The following is a 15,391-nucleotide window of genomic DNA, read 5'->3' on the forward strand; positions in this document are numbered from 1 at the left end:
TTAGTTGTAAGACTCTGCTCCATTGCTTAATTTTCAAAAAGCAAGCAGTTTCTCAGAAGCCCAGCACTGGCCCTGTGTAATGGCAGGCCAGGGAAGCCAAGCCAAGGCAGTAAGGTTTTGATTCCAGTCCATGGGTCTTTTTTTCACCAGCCAACAGTTCCTGTCTCGTCACCTCACTCGTTTTCATTCCTGTTTTCTCCCTTTGCTACTAGTTTTCTAACTTTATTTTCTAACTTCTTTCTTGCTTCTCTGCCCGTCTTTTTTTTTTGCTGTGGTTCTAAGTCTGAGGGTAACTGCAGCCACCTGCACAAATTAAGCATGACACCAACCCAAACAGCAATATAGAGAAATGTCTGCTTGAGGCCTGTAAAGTTTGTGCGTCTGAACGTGCATGTGTCTGTGTGTGACCATTTGTATAATGTGTAGTAAAACATTTCGGTACCTGTTTATATTATATTCGTTTTTTTCTATGAAGTGCCATGTTAGCAACCATATATGTTGTTATGAATGTATCAACTAATAATCGAAATATGGACGTTGAGTTCTATTTGTTTGAAGTTTCTTGTGACATTGAATTGTTGGAAAGACTACTACCGCCTAAGCAGACCCGGACGCTATAGTGTTCAGTGTTGCATTTGTACAACTTTCAAGAGCGTCACCTCTATGGAAAAGGAGGAGGGATTTTGTGACCGTAATGAGGCCTGTTTTGAGGATATGAATGATATCTTCCCTTTAAAGCCATTTTCTGCACCCTTGAGAGGAAGATCGTGACACATGTACATCAGAATCGATTTTTTGAGAGGGGCACGTTTCTGTCGAATGGTCATATTGCATTGATACCTCTAAGAGAGGCAGTATATATGTTAGGTTGATTTGGCAAGCGTTTTAGGTCTTAGCTTCAGTTTAACGTTTTCAAGCGACAACCCTAGTCAGCGGAAATGACAGTTGTCCTTTGATTTTTTGCTGCTTGCCAGCTATTTTGCATTAAACATTATTTAGACGGTAGGCTTCCCCAAATGTTGTGTTTTATTTTAACGATATCTTGCACTGCCGCTGTCCATACTGTACCTGTTGTGGGTATGCATGTGTGTGTGTGTTTATTTATATTTATTAAGAAGCTTGCACTAAATTAAACGTGTTCATCATTCTAATGCATGGCCCATTTGAAGGATTTCAATACAAATGTGATAAAGTTTTCTCTCAAGCTTGAACGTTCACCAGGAATAAAGTAATAAAACCTCCAAATAAGTGTATGTAGACACACATATGATATTTCTGAATATTGATACCGAAGTCTACCTGTAACCTGTCCACATTTTGACTCTGTGCTGCATCAAGAGAGATGTAGCTTTAGTTAACTTCAGTTGAAACAACATTCAAGTGGTGTGTTCTAAGAAGTCCAGAAATGGAAGCATAGTATCCCCTGCCAGATGGAGCCTGCTGGTAAGCATTCTTTTTAGCAGTGAGGTCATGACATGATGTACCTTCCTTATTCTTGCAGTCTGGGGGTCCCAGCAATAAATACACGAATATCAGTCTAGCCTCATTATATGTAGAGTAAGGCAAGACTGTTGTAATAGTTCTTTGCAACCCTGATCACATCATGGGCAGACTACGGGGCTAGAAGTCATGTGGCGCCATTTTCTTGTGGCCTCATCATGGTACTCATTAGTAATTTTGGAACAGTGATGTGTAATGGTTATTCATTGTTTTATTTAAAGTGTTTGTGTTGGGTACTGTTCTGTTACACGAGCTGTCACGAGCGTAGTGATTGTCTGGTCACAGCTCGTGACGGTCTTGTGTTGTGGGTTTGCTGAAAGAATGTTGGGGCATATTATCAAGGGGGTTTATCTCCGCTTTTTTGGCTTTAAAAACCAAGAAAGCGGAGATAAAATTACCTCCCTATTACCTAGCTGTCGCTAACACCAGTTAGCGACACCTAGTAGGAGATAGCGGCCATCTTGGGCCCCACTTTGCATGTCAGTGATATTTATCACTAATGACATGCAAAGTGGGCGTGCCAAAATATTAGCGACTGAAAACATTAGCTAACATCGCTATCTCCTATTACCAACTTTTGGAGATATTCGCGCTAAGCGCGAATATCTCCAAAAGCTAACACCTGCCCTGAGCAGTTCTTAGCCATGTTATCCAATGGGAGGTGGATAACATGGCTAAGAGCATTTGCTCGGTAATGCATTAATATCGCTGGCTTTTCAGCGATATTCATGCATTTCGGCCGATTTTTATCGCTTAGGAGATAAACCTTGATAATATCAAGGCTCTTAAGCGATAAAAATCGCCACAGCTCGGCGATAAAAATATTGCCGCTAAGCCAACCTAGCGATAATTATCGCTAGTTGTTGGTAATATGCCCCGTTGTCTTTCAAAATGGGGGAGGTTTGCCGTTTGCAATGCAGTTATGTTCTTGGGGCATTCCCTGACTGGATCTTGACATGTGCAGATGTGACCAATAAACCTCGTCACTTACCAACTTGTTTCCAGCTGCTGATTTGTTCTTCCTACAGTTTTCAGTTGTAGTTTTCCATTGTACACATTTTAAATAGAGTTATGTTTATACAGAGAGCCACTGGGAACGCTGTGAAGGAAACTGCAGGAATGAATGAGATTGGAGACTGGCATTAATAATATTTCTGATACTATAGATGGTAGAGCACCGTTATAGGGTATGCTACAGTGACTTGGAACAGATTAACGTCTATTTGTGCAGTATTTACATCAGGCACACAATTTCCTGTTGGGCATATAAGTGTTAGGTTCCCTTACCAGCAGCAGCCAGAGCCTATACACGGCCCTCCTCCATCCATGGCCACGTGGTCCCTTCCTCCTCAGTGTCCGCTTGGTGCAGTGGAGTTCATTCAGTAGTGAATCTAGGGGGCATATTATCAAGGGGGTTTATCTCCGCTTTTTTGGCTTTAAAATCCAAGAAAGCGGAGATAAAATTATCTCCCTATTACCTAGCTGTCGCTAACACCAGTTAGCGACAGCTAGTAGGAGATAGCGACCATCTTGGGCCCCACTTTGCATGTCAGTGATATTTATCACTAATGACATGCAAAGTGGGCGTGCCAAGATGTTAGCGACTGTAAACAGTCGCTAACATTGCTATCTCCTATTACCAACTTTTGGAGATATTCGCGCTAAGCGCGAATATCTCCAAAAGCTAACACCTGCCCTGAGGAGTTCTTAGCCATGTTATCCAAAGGGAGGTGGATAACATGGCTAAGAGCATTAGCTCGCTAATGCATGAATATCGTGGACTTTTCAGCGATATTCATGCATTGCGGCCGATTTTTATCGCATTTGCGATAAACCTTGGTAATACCAAGGTTTATCTGCGATAAAAATCGCCGCAGCTCGGCGATAATTTTTTCACGCTAACCAAGCAATAGCGATGATTATCGCTATTGCTTGGTAATATGCCCCCTAGTTCCTGGCCGCACCACTGAAACGAAATGCATCAGGAATAGGCTTTTGCTGCAGCGTGTCTGTAATGCTGCAGGGTAATTAGTTGTACGTAGTCTTAGATGTATACATATAGTTATAACTACAGTTCAGTTGTGATCAAAGCTGGACTGTACAGCTGAAACGCATTGACGCATCTTCTGCAAATAAAACAACACGGAACTTGCAGCCCCAGCGTCCAGTCTCATCTGTACGGAGCATGAGGATTTTTGATTTGAAAATGCGCAGGTGGCCTGTCATATATAATAAAACAACTCGGAAGAACACTAGCCAAAAAACCTGGAAAACACAAAGGGCAACATCGGAAATATTTTACTCTGATTGATAAACTTAGGAAACAACATCAGACAGTTGTATCCAAAGCTGACACAGGAAGAAATATTGTTTCGTGGAATCTAAGTGACTACATGGAAGAAAATCAACAACAACTAAGTGATGCCCAATATTACATTAAGGGAACCAAAGATATATGGCCTAAAATGAGTATTGAAACCAAGGAATTCCTGCAGGAATGGCGTCAGGAGGGTCACCTAACACAGCAGAAATATAGTTACCTTCAAAATGAACATCCAAAATTGCCAGTCTTATACATGATTCCCAAGATGCATACGAATCCAGTCAAATCTCCAGGAACACCTATTATTTCAGCTACAGAGGGATTGTATGAGAATATCTTAAAATATATTGACTATTTTTTGCAGCTCTATGTACAGAACTTGCCATCTTTTATTAGAGACACAGGGGACTTTTTAAAAGTGATTTACGATATCTCATGGGAAGAGGAATGTGTATTGATGTCACTAGATTTTTCATCCCTCTATAACAGTATAGGTCACCAAGATGGTTTAAGAGCAGTGGAATCTTATTTAGGCAGCAGGCCTCTAGCATTACATTAACATACAAGGATGTTACTAACTATGATAAGACTATGTTTAGAAAACAACCTGTTTCTGTTCAACAATCAACTATCTTGACAGATATGAGGAACCACAATAGGAACCTGCTTCTCCCCCAGCTATGCGTGTTTACATGTGGGCTGGTGGGAGGAGCGGGTTCTCAAAGTGACCCACAGCAAACTATGGGAAGAACATGTGGTAGCTTGGTTAAGATACATTGATGACCTCTTCATGTTATGGAGAGGATCAGAAGAAAGTGCTTTAAACTTTCTGGACACCATCAATCACAATGATCTTAATCTACACTTTACAGGGGAAACCATCAAACAGTCAATTCATATTTAGATCTAGAAATATTTGTGCAGGATGAAAAGATTGAACCAAAACTATTTAGGAAAACTACGACAGGCAATTCCATATTGCATGTGACGAGTTGTCATCCCAAGAACGTAATAGCGGGGATCCCCTCTGGTGACTTAATGCAGACCACAATAAACTGTATCCTACCACACCACATGAAAACGAGTCAAGGAGCAATGATACAAAGATTTACAGACAGAGAGTACAATTCACGCACATTGAATACAGAAATGAATTAATAACATTTCAAGAGAACAGTTATTATTTGGAAAGAAGAACATGGAGGACAAAGATGAAAGTGTGAGGTTAATTACTACATATAGTAATCAGCATAACCAGTTTGAAAAGACAGTTACGAAAAACTGGCACATTGTGTGTGCTGACCCAGTCATAGGTAAGAAGGTACCAATCAAACCCTGTATCACATTCCAAAGAGCCAAATCTTTGAGGGATACTCTGGTTAAATCAAGTCCTGAAATGTAAGAACTGATGACTGGATGACTGGAGTGAAGGGGTTTTATAAATGTTCGAAATGCAAAGCATGCAGAATAGGTAAAAACACTTAGATATATACTTCCCCATTTGTACACAAACCAATACAGTTAAAAGGCAGATACACATGCCTATTTGCAATAGTGGAGGTCCCAATTTAGTCCAGGGTACTCCCTCCATCTCACTGGGCCCAGCCTTTTAAAAAACATTTTAAAATGTAGTAGGGGAGGGGGAGCCATGTGGCCCCACTCCACAGGTTGATTTCGGCCCCGGTGGCCCTGTCCCCTGGGCCCTGGCCACTTAGAAATGATGGAGGGGGCTGAGCATCGTCCTCCCTGGGGCAATTTTGGCTCCAGGGACCTCCTAGTATCCCCACCCAAAAAGCCTAGGGAGCCGGGCATTCCTATCCAGCCGCTGTCACTTTTTCAATTGTCTGGCGCACCTGCTAACAAAAGTCGAGGCATCATTATGTGTTCAAGTGGGGGTCACTGTACCTTATGCTTGTGGAGTGTGCTGGGAGATTTATAATACTGTGGGCCCACAAGGACGCCTTGAAGGGCACATTGGAGGAGATTAATTTTTCGAGTGGCCTAATGTGAGGACTGCTGAACTACAGCCATGACATGCGGTGGGAATCCATGCTAATCCGAAGTGTGTGAGGAAAGACTGTTATTTGACAATAAATCTTGGAACACAAGCTACAAATTATTATAACTAGACTATGCTTTGATAATATGTGAAATTGTGGCAGCATTAGATCAAGTACTATACATGCATTGTTCCGGTTCTCTTTCTGTGGCCACTCAATACATCCAATGAAAGTCACTGAGCTGGTATTTAAATCTGTTACGCCAGTCCTTACTTTTGCAACCTGCATTGAGGAAAGCATACAAGCCGAAACGCGTCTGAATGGTGCAAATCAATAAACTGTGTGGAGAAGAGATCATTGGAATCCGGTTGGTATGACAGTGCATTCTTTTGTGGCGAGCCTGGAGCTCAATCTCTCATTTTGGAACTGATTTTAATTGTGTATATATATATATATATATATATACATACATATATCTATACATATATATATATATATATATATATATATATATATATATATATATATGTATGTATATATATATATATATATATATATATATATATATATATATATATATATATATATATATATATATATATATATATATGTATGTATATATGTATGTATGTATGTGGTCTTGTAAAGCGCACTGCTGCCCTGAGGCGTCGTCGCGCTGTAGACTGCTGGGGAACCCGTCCTGGCTATCCCTGTGAGATGGTCCTTACTGGGTATCTCCAAGGTGAAACCAGGCATCCCCGGCGAATGTGGGGGGCCGTTGTAGAGATGAGGCAAGCTAATGCCCAGAGTTGCCGAGTGTGATCCCTGGTTAGAGTAGGCACCGAGGCGAGAATTATCGAGTCCGCTCACCCTGGTCCACGACCCTGCCGCGTCGGGAATTGAACCCTGGTCCCAGGCCTTTCTCTGCTTCCGGGTCTGCCGCCTCTAACCAGTGAGCCACACCACTCCACTATATATATATATATATATTACCTACTGGCGATTGCCAGTAGGTAGTTATAGTTAGGACCTATTTTTCATAGGAAATCCGCAACATTCTATTTGGAATAACTTTGGCGCCGGTTGATGAATCCGCTAAATTTACTAATTATCAGCTCTGGTCCGCTCCTATCCTGAAAGTTTCGGGATGATGCGTGTAGCGAGGGCCGAAAAAAAGGGGGGTCCCAAAACGTTTGTTCCCCATGCAATTTCCATAGGACCTTTTGACGTAGCTACAGCCCGAACTGCTGAACGGATTTACACCAAATTTGGCAAAGAGGTAGTCTTCAGTTCAGACTCGTGCCTTTTGCTTAAATGGTGCCAATCTGTTCAGAAGTTCCTGAGAAAATGACAGTTAAAATCATTTATATATCTATGGCCGCGGTGGATCCGCGCACCCTGAGCGCACTGTAAGCACACCCTTTAGATCACGTGCTGAATGCTAATTGGCTGTCAAGTGGTTGTCAACATTCGAAACCAGGAACTGTTGGCAGACATTTTGTTCCTCGGTAGAAGCGAGGCTGAAGAAGTCAGTGGAACAAGTGTGCAAAACGTATAAAGGGGGGAGGGTAAAAATATCCTGATCCTCTAGACCTCTGGGACCCCTAAGGATCAGAATTTAAAAAAAAAATCTTTTTTTTTTAAAACCCAGCAGGTGCGCGCAGGGTGCGCAAATCCTCCCTATTGTGGGAGGGGGCTGCATGGCCCCCTCCTAGAGCCCTCAAGGGCCCTGGGGGCTGCCATCCCCCAGCCCTGGCTCCTGCAGTGTCCCAGGGTGCCTACCCTGGGATACTGCTGTTGGCTATGAGAGGGCAGGAGTCTCGCGTTTCCCGCCCTCCCATAGCAAACTTGGTTTGGATTTTGAAAGAGAGAGCAGGGAAATCTGTTCTCTCTTTTAAAATCCAAACCAGACTGCTTTTCGACATGGGGAGCTGCATATTAGCAGCTCCCCTTATGGAAAAGCAATGCCGGCTCCCAAACACGTAGAAGTTGTGCACCAAACACGCTGCAATCGCGCACCCTACAGATTATGAGTAGTGCATCCAATGCGTGCACACCAGGGGGCCGCACTGAGCGCCGCGCTGGGTAAGCAACTTCTAATTTTACCGTAAAAAAATAGCCCCTATCAGAAATTTCTAATATACCTGGGGACCCCATCTCCCGGGGCTTATAAAAAATGTTGGGTACTTTGGGGGGAGCCCCAATGGCCCCACGGTTCCACCGGCTCCCCACGTCCTACGGACCCGGCATTGCTTTTCCACATGGGGAGCTGCTAACATGCATGTGGAAAAGCAATCTGGTTTGGTGTAAATTTGTTTAGTAGTTCCTGAGAAAATGACAATTAAGAGCACATATATATCTATGGCCTCGGTGGAGGCACGCATCTTGCGCGGACTATAAGCGCACCGTCCTGATCACGCGCTGAATCCTTATTGACTGTCAAGTGGTTGTCAACATTCGAAACCAGGAAGTGTTGGCAGCCATTTTGTGCCTCTGTAGAAGCGAGGATCTAGAAATTAGTGGAACAAGTGTTCAAAATGTATAACTTGGGCGGGTAAGAGATATTTCGTCCCTCTAGACATGCTGAGGGGTTCCCACAAGGACCCCTAGGGCCCCAAAAAATGTTTTTGTTTTTTTAAACGGATAAATGTGCGCTGGGTGCAAGGAACCTCCTTAAAATAAATAAAAACGAAGCGCGGGCTCCTGTGCTTGTTTAAAAATTAGCTATCTGGGAAGGACAAATCCAGTGGTCTAAAATATTGCATTTGAAGCAGGGTTAGAGAAAAAAGGGGGGTCCCAAAACGTGTTTTCCCCATGCAATTTTCCATAGGAACCGTTAATTGCGGCTACAGTCCGAATGGCTGAACGGAATTACACCAAATGTGGCAAAGAGGTAGTCCTCGGTTCAGACTCGTGCCTTTTGCGTAAGTGGTATAAATTCGTTCAGTAGTTTCTGAGGAAATTACAAGTAAAAGTACATATATATCTATGGCCTCGGTAGATGCACGATATCTTGCGCGGACTATAAGTGCACCGTCCTGATCACGTGTTTAATGCTAATTGGCTGTCAAGTGGTTGTCAACATTCGAAACCAGGAAGTGTTGGCATCCATTTTGTGCGTCGGTAACAGCGAGGTTGAAGAAGTCAGTGGAAAATATAATAAAAATAATAGCAGGGGATCGCTGGGGCCTCCGCAGTCCCTGGGCTTCAGTTATGTTGAGAGGGGGGTACAGTAGGCTGTGGAAATAGGTTTCGGGGGTATTTGTTAAAAAAACAATAGCGGGGTTTGCTGGGGCCCCCACAGTCCCGGGGCTTCCCTCATGTTGAGAGGGGGGTGCAGTAGGCTGTGGAAAATATATTGGGAAAACAACAATGCGGCATATTGCGGCTTTTCTTTATTATAATGTGGAATAATGTTTATTTATTAGGCAGTGTTCACTTTTCTTACGGATAGAGTCACTTTGTTACAGGAAATGTATTAATATGTGGGAGGGCATGTTCTGTATGTGTGCGTGGAACAAAATTAACGTTTAATTGGCTGAGGTGTTCCAACAACAAACATAATGTTCATTGGGTGCAATATATCGAAAGTAGAAGTGTTTTCTGCATTTCACCTCTGCTCCAGAGAGTAGCAAGGACCGCTAATTGGCTTACATGTTGTAAGAAGGTCATTCCTGAGCTTTATGTTGGATGGTTGTGAACTATTGAAATTAGAAGGGTTGCCAGCCATTTACTTCCGCTCTGCGGAGTAGGAGGGACATTTGATTTGCTGATGTGTTCCAAGGAGGACTTTCCCAAGCTTAATGTTGATTGGCTGTAAACTGTTGAAAGTAGAAGTGTTGTCAGCGATTCCTTCCCTCTTCGCAGAGTATTAGGGACATTTCATTGGGTAAAGCGTTCCAAGCGGGACCTTACGAAGCTTAATGTTCATTGGCTGAGAAGCATTAAAAGTAGAAGTGTTGGCAGTGGTTCCTTCCTCCTCTGCGGAACAACACGGACATTTTATTGGCTAAAGTGTTTATAGCACAAGTTTGTTCCTTATTGGGTGGGAACGGTTCGCTGTTGTCAGTGGTTTTGTGACGCACTTCCAAAGGAGTATGGGAAAAGAAAGTAGTAGAGGGGAGGGTAGGAACACTATTATCCTCTTACAGTGGTCACAAGGTGGTAGACAGGGATTATGAAGGTAGAAATTGTTTTTATATGTTTTAAGGGCCATTTTTATAATTGCCGTGGGGTGTAAAAATCACGGTGGAAAAATGACAGTGTCTTGCTGTGTTTTATTTATCAAGTTTGCGACTGGGATACTTCCCAGGAGATCTATTTAGTTATAATGTGGTGTTTACTTTTCTGATGGGGAGGTGTGGCTGCACAGCAAAAATTTCAGTCTAGGCTTGAAACTGTTTTTATTTAGAAAATACAAATAAACTTTCTTCAGCAACTGACGCTGTATATATAAAAGGGCGACAAATAAAAATGAAATTTCATAAAATATCAGTTAAGCGTGGCCATACCCTCCTTTTTTCTGCTATAGTTTGTAAAAGTGTTTCCCCATATTCTTGATAATGTAAGAGGGTATCATTTACTTTTAGATAAAGTAGAATAGAAGTGCTAAAACAAACACTCCCGCACTACATTATTTGAGGTCATGAGAACAAGTAAAAAACAGTTAAATACAAGTGACTTTGTATTACCTAGAAATGTATGCATTATTTATTTTCAAATTTGTATTTTGTAAAATTCAGGAACATTCTGTCATAGTGATTAGAGGTCTCACACTTTTCCACTAACAAATCACATACTCACTTAAGAATATATAGAATAGTACTATTATAATATACAGTACTTGTCCTATATATTCTATAGGGAGAAGGTGAATAGGAACCACTACTGAGAAGAATAGAAAATAGAAAATAACATTCAGAAATGTAGGGTTTATCAAATATTTAGAGTAACAAAGTATGTATGAAAGCTATATTTTTTATTCTGCAATTTCGTAAAATATGCTCACTGAAAAAAATATCTGATCAGGTACGTTCTAATGTTTCGTAAGTTGTATTACAGATGGCTCCAAAAAATCTCTCATTCTTCTTCTGTAACAATAGGACAATCTATTACAATATAACGAATGTTACCATTGTTACAGTAAAAAGAAAAGGAAAATAAAGTTATCTATAGAACAGAAGATCCATAACGAAATATTTTCGTGCTGTAATTATTTTCTGAGCTTCTTTTCTCCGGGACGTCGAAAACTTTGATCTTCGTGGTGACGGGTCATAAACTCCTCTGAGATCATTATGACTGTGAAAATTATAATATACATATTCTCAGTATATGATCAAAAGGGGGGAACAGACTAAAAACCAGAAGCTGGTGACGCTGCTTATATATCTATACTCTTTGTGCCGATGGGTCATGAACTCCACTGAGATCAGCATAACTGTTACTATTATAATATAGATATTAACAGTAGGGGAAAACACATCAACAACTGGAAGGTGGTGACGTTGATTGTAAATGTTTAGGGTTTTTCGCCGACGGGTCACCAACACCTCTGAAGCGAAGTACAGTGTCAATATTATAATATAGAAAGTCACAATATATAGGCTGTAAGGAGCCAGAAAAGGAACAATGTTTGTTGTAATCTATCTGTTTCTGGAAACAAGCTGCTGACATTACAAAGAAAAAGGGAAAAACATGCAATAAGACTTTTTTTTAGATATAAATGTTTAAATATTGACAAATAGCCACAAATTATAACTATATACTATGCCATAATGAAACAACTTAAAACTCCGTAATATGTTTTGTTGACGCAAAACAAGAATCCGATGCTAGAAAAGGGAACCTACATCACAGATTGTCGGCTCAGAAATAACTCGTGAAAACGAAACTAATCGCACAATAGGTCTGGTTTATATAGTTCTTGGTTGTTTAGTAGTCTATGGAAGGAAGATGCGGCTCCGCCTATGTAGATATCACATTTTACAGTTTACACGTGCTCATGTTTTAACTGTTTTACTTGTGCACATGTTGGGAAAAGTTATAAACTGTGAAGCTGTAAAGCTTTCGATTTCCATTGTAACACGTATAAGGTCCATATTATCTACATACGTTGGAGAGTTTAAAAAGTGTTACCCGGTAAACTGTGTCCTTTGCATTCTCAAGATTAAAAACATCTAAATAGAAGCCATAAAAAAATATTGTTTACAATAGAAGGAAAAAAAACATGTTAATATTTGCCATCATCAAGCTGTTAAATTAAAAAAATGCCAGCATTTGTAAAGCGTAAAGGTACCCCCAGAAAGGTGTGCCGGCGCTTGGGGCATTGGGTATATTAAGCAAGGTGTTACCTACAGTGAGATAGTGGTGGGCTAAGATGCTGATGGACTTTGGAATCGCACAGTGAATGCTGTTGTTCGAAGTCAGGTATTATAGGTGCTGTGTCATACTTTTACCACACTTATATGTTGATTACTGCTAACTAAGTTGAAAACATTCTTAAATTATAAGTAGGGCTCCTTGTTTTATGTTTTTACAGATTTTTACAGATAAATACAGTCAGAAAAGTATTTATTTTCCTCTCTGTATTTATTTTAAAGTGTGGATAAATAAGGAAATTGGGTTATTTTTTGAGCGATTGTAAATTCTGTCAATGATGAGTACTAGGCCAATAGGTCTGTCATTCTAAAAGTAAAAGGGTAAAAGGGTAAAAACAATAAAAGACTTTTAGTAAAGAGCCTTAAAGAGCAATATATATGCTAGTATAAGAAAACTTGCACATTTTAATATGAAGTGTTCCTAATTACTTTGGTCTCGTTTGACCAAATTCCACTAAACTTTCTATTTTCCACTCCATGACTCCCTCCAGAATATCACCTGGACATGTGTGTTGGTATGATTTAAAAAATACTTATTTTGCGTGAGTATGGATCTAATGTGTTTCTGCTCAGTCTTCCAAGCCTTGAGTATGGATGGGCACCGTCTTTTCTTTTTAATGTTTGCACAAACAAAGTGCAGCGGCAAGTTAAAACCAGAAATGGAAAACACATTTTACGAACTTTAACTCTTTTATCTTGTATAGTTCACAAAGAAAAAGTAGTAGAATGCTATACAGCACAGTTAGGGAAATTGGTGAAATTGGACATGAATTTCTATAGGTATCTAAAAACATGCTATGATTGCTCATGTTGCTGCATTTCCCAAAGGAAAATGGTTGTTTTCTCTCCTGTTCTGAGTCATAGTTATTCATGCATGTTGCTCGCTTATTTGACTGATTGTTCCCCTTCATTCCAGCTAATTTGGTTTTTTTCTCTCTGCTCTGCTTGTCCTGTGGTTTCACCTGTATTGGTGGAAGTGTTTATTTTTACTGTCACCTATACCTTTCCTTCTTCTTTGAGTCTACTATAACCTTAGAGTCGGACGTAGTGGACTCTACCGGCCATTAAAGGCCGATTCTAGCATAATAGGTCAGGGCAGAAGGAAGGAGACTTTAACAAGGGAGTGGGCCTTTAATGGCCGGAAGTGAACACTACGGAGGGCTCTAAGGCTATTAGAACATTCTGTCTGTGGAGGGTAAAATTTACTAATTTTAAAACAGAGCACTCATAGAGCACTTTGGGCTCTGTAGGCCTTTCCTAACAGCAACAGCTATAAAACAACAATGGAATGTTGATGCTCCAGGCGTCTACCGACCATTAGAAACCTGGAGCACTCCATTGTCTCAGAAGGAGTGCTCAACATTCCAATGCTCTAATACTCCTTGTCGATTTTATGTTCCAATGTAGAGTCAGAGGTTGTCTGAAGGAGTGGTCTGCCTTTACTGCATTCTTGCAAGAGATTGAGGGCTCATTTATTATATTTTGACGCAGTGCAGCAAGCCATTCTGCTACGTGCATCAAAATAAAAGGGCAGGAATGAGCTGTATCCACAAGATACAATGCATTCCTGTCCACACCTGCGACGGCGCGCAAATAGCAGCTGTGTGCCAACGCAGACACCCTAGCGCCATGGTGCAAGGATGCCTGCATTTCAGGTATGATTGTTGTTGTGCAGGAAGGTACACCTTCCTGCACAAAAACAATCATTAATGGCCTTTTGCTCCTTCCGTATGTGCTGCAGAATACAGCACACATAGAAAGAGCAAAGAATGAGGAGAAATAATAGTATTTCTCCTTGTTGCCCCGATCTCTGACGACTCTGCTAGAGAGGCGTAGGATTCTGATGCAGTCCCAGGTTTACAATTCTTAGTAAATCAGGGAACGTGTCAAGTTCTATAGATGTTGCATGGGAACACTCATAGCAATACCCATGGAATGCCCCTTTCACGCAGAGTAATGTGTGAAAGGGGCTTATATTTACAAGGCCATGAAAAGTCACGCATGGTGACTTCATGTGTCCTTGTCAATATAGGCAGGACCATTGGTGCGCTTGGCTTGTAAAAAAGCCCTTGAAACCGTCGTGCAGAAGACCTGTTCTTAACAATAATATACATAATTAGTTACTGTAGAGATATAACGCCCATAGATACTGTGACTGAGTTCATTTTTTTCTAATATTTCATAAGTGTGCCTTCAGAAATGTCAATAAAATATTTACTGGACATTATGTTTTCATAGCTTTGCTTTCAAATTTAGGGGCTTTTTAATGATTTTTTTGCATGAAAAAGAGATTTATGAAGCCACGCAAGGTCCTGCATGGCATAATAAATCTTAAGTAATGTAATGCAGTGCAAATCACTGCGTTGTATTACTCTGTGCTAGGGAGTCGTTCTCATGGATTTTTATGCAATGCCAGACTTACAAGAACAGGTAAAACTAGGAATGTGGCAAACAGATATGCCTTCCCAGGAGAGGCGCAACAAGGAGAAATATCTTTATTTCTCCCTGATGAACAACTTCCTCTTTCTATGGGTGCTGCATTCTGCAGCACACATAAAAAGGGAATATGCCTCTCAGGATTGTTTGTGTGCTGGATAGGGTTCCATATGCAAAAAAAAAAACTGCCGACAACATAGACACCCTTGGGTGCCTACATTGGCGCTGGGCTGCCAAAACAGTGCCAGCATAAGGGAAAAGGGCAAGACTCTGGCATATTGGATAAATATGGTACATTCCTGCCCTTTCCCTGTGACGCAGGGCAGCTCAGCAAGGTGACTTGCTGCAGTGCCCTGCACCACATATGTCATAAATATCCCCATTAGTATTTAGCACCATTATTAAAACAAAATATAAAAGCATCCTCTTCAGAAGTGTGAGGATGGTAGGGCCCGCTGCGCCGATATGCTCTTTCAATATTACAAGGGACTGGTATTCTTGAAGTACACCAGCTATCATAAAGTGAATGTCCTTTTTCAGAAAAAGTATCAATGATGAACATCACTGCTGTAAGAACCACGTCTCTGTATTCCCTAACTTAATGGTACTTACTTCAAATTCAAAATATTCTACTTAATATGACATGTTATTGGCATGTATGAGGGGTTCATAACTCTTTCCTGGGTATTTCTTTGTGTTACCTGAATGAATGGGTAATATAATGTGCCTACACCGCTTTTCAGAATATATTTTGG

This window comes from Lissotriton vulgaris, chromosome 2_1, assembly GCF_964263255.1.
Source record: "Lissotriton vulgaris chromosome 2_1, aLisVul1.2, whole genome shotgun sequence".
In the NCBI taxonomy this organism is placed as follows: Eukaryota; Metazoa; Chordata; class Amphibia; order Caudata; family Salamandridae; genus Lissotriton; species Lissotriton vulgaris.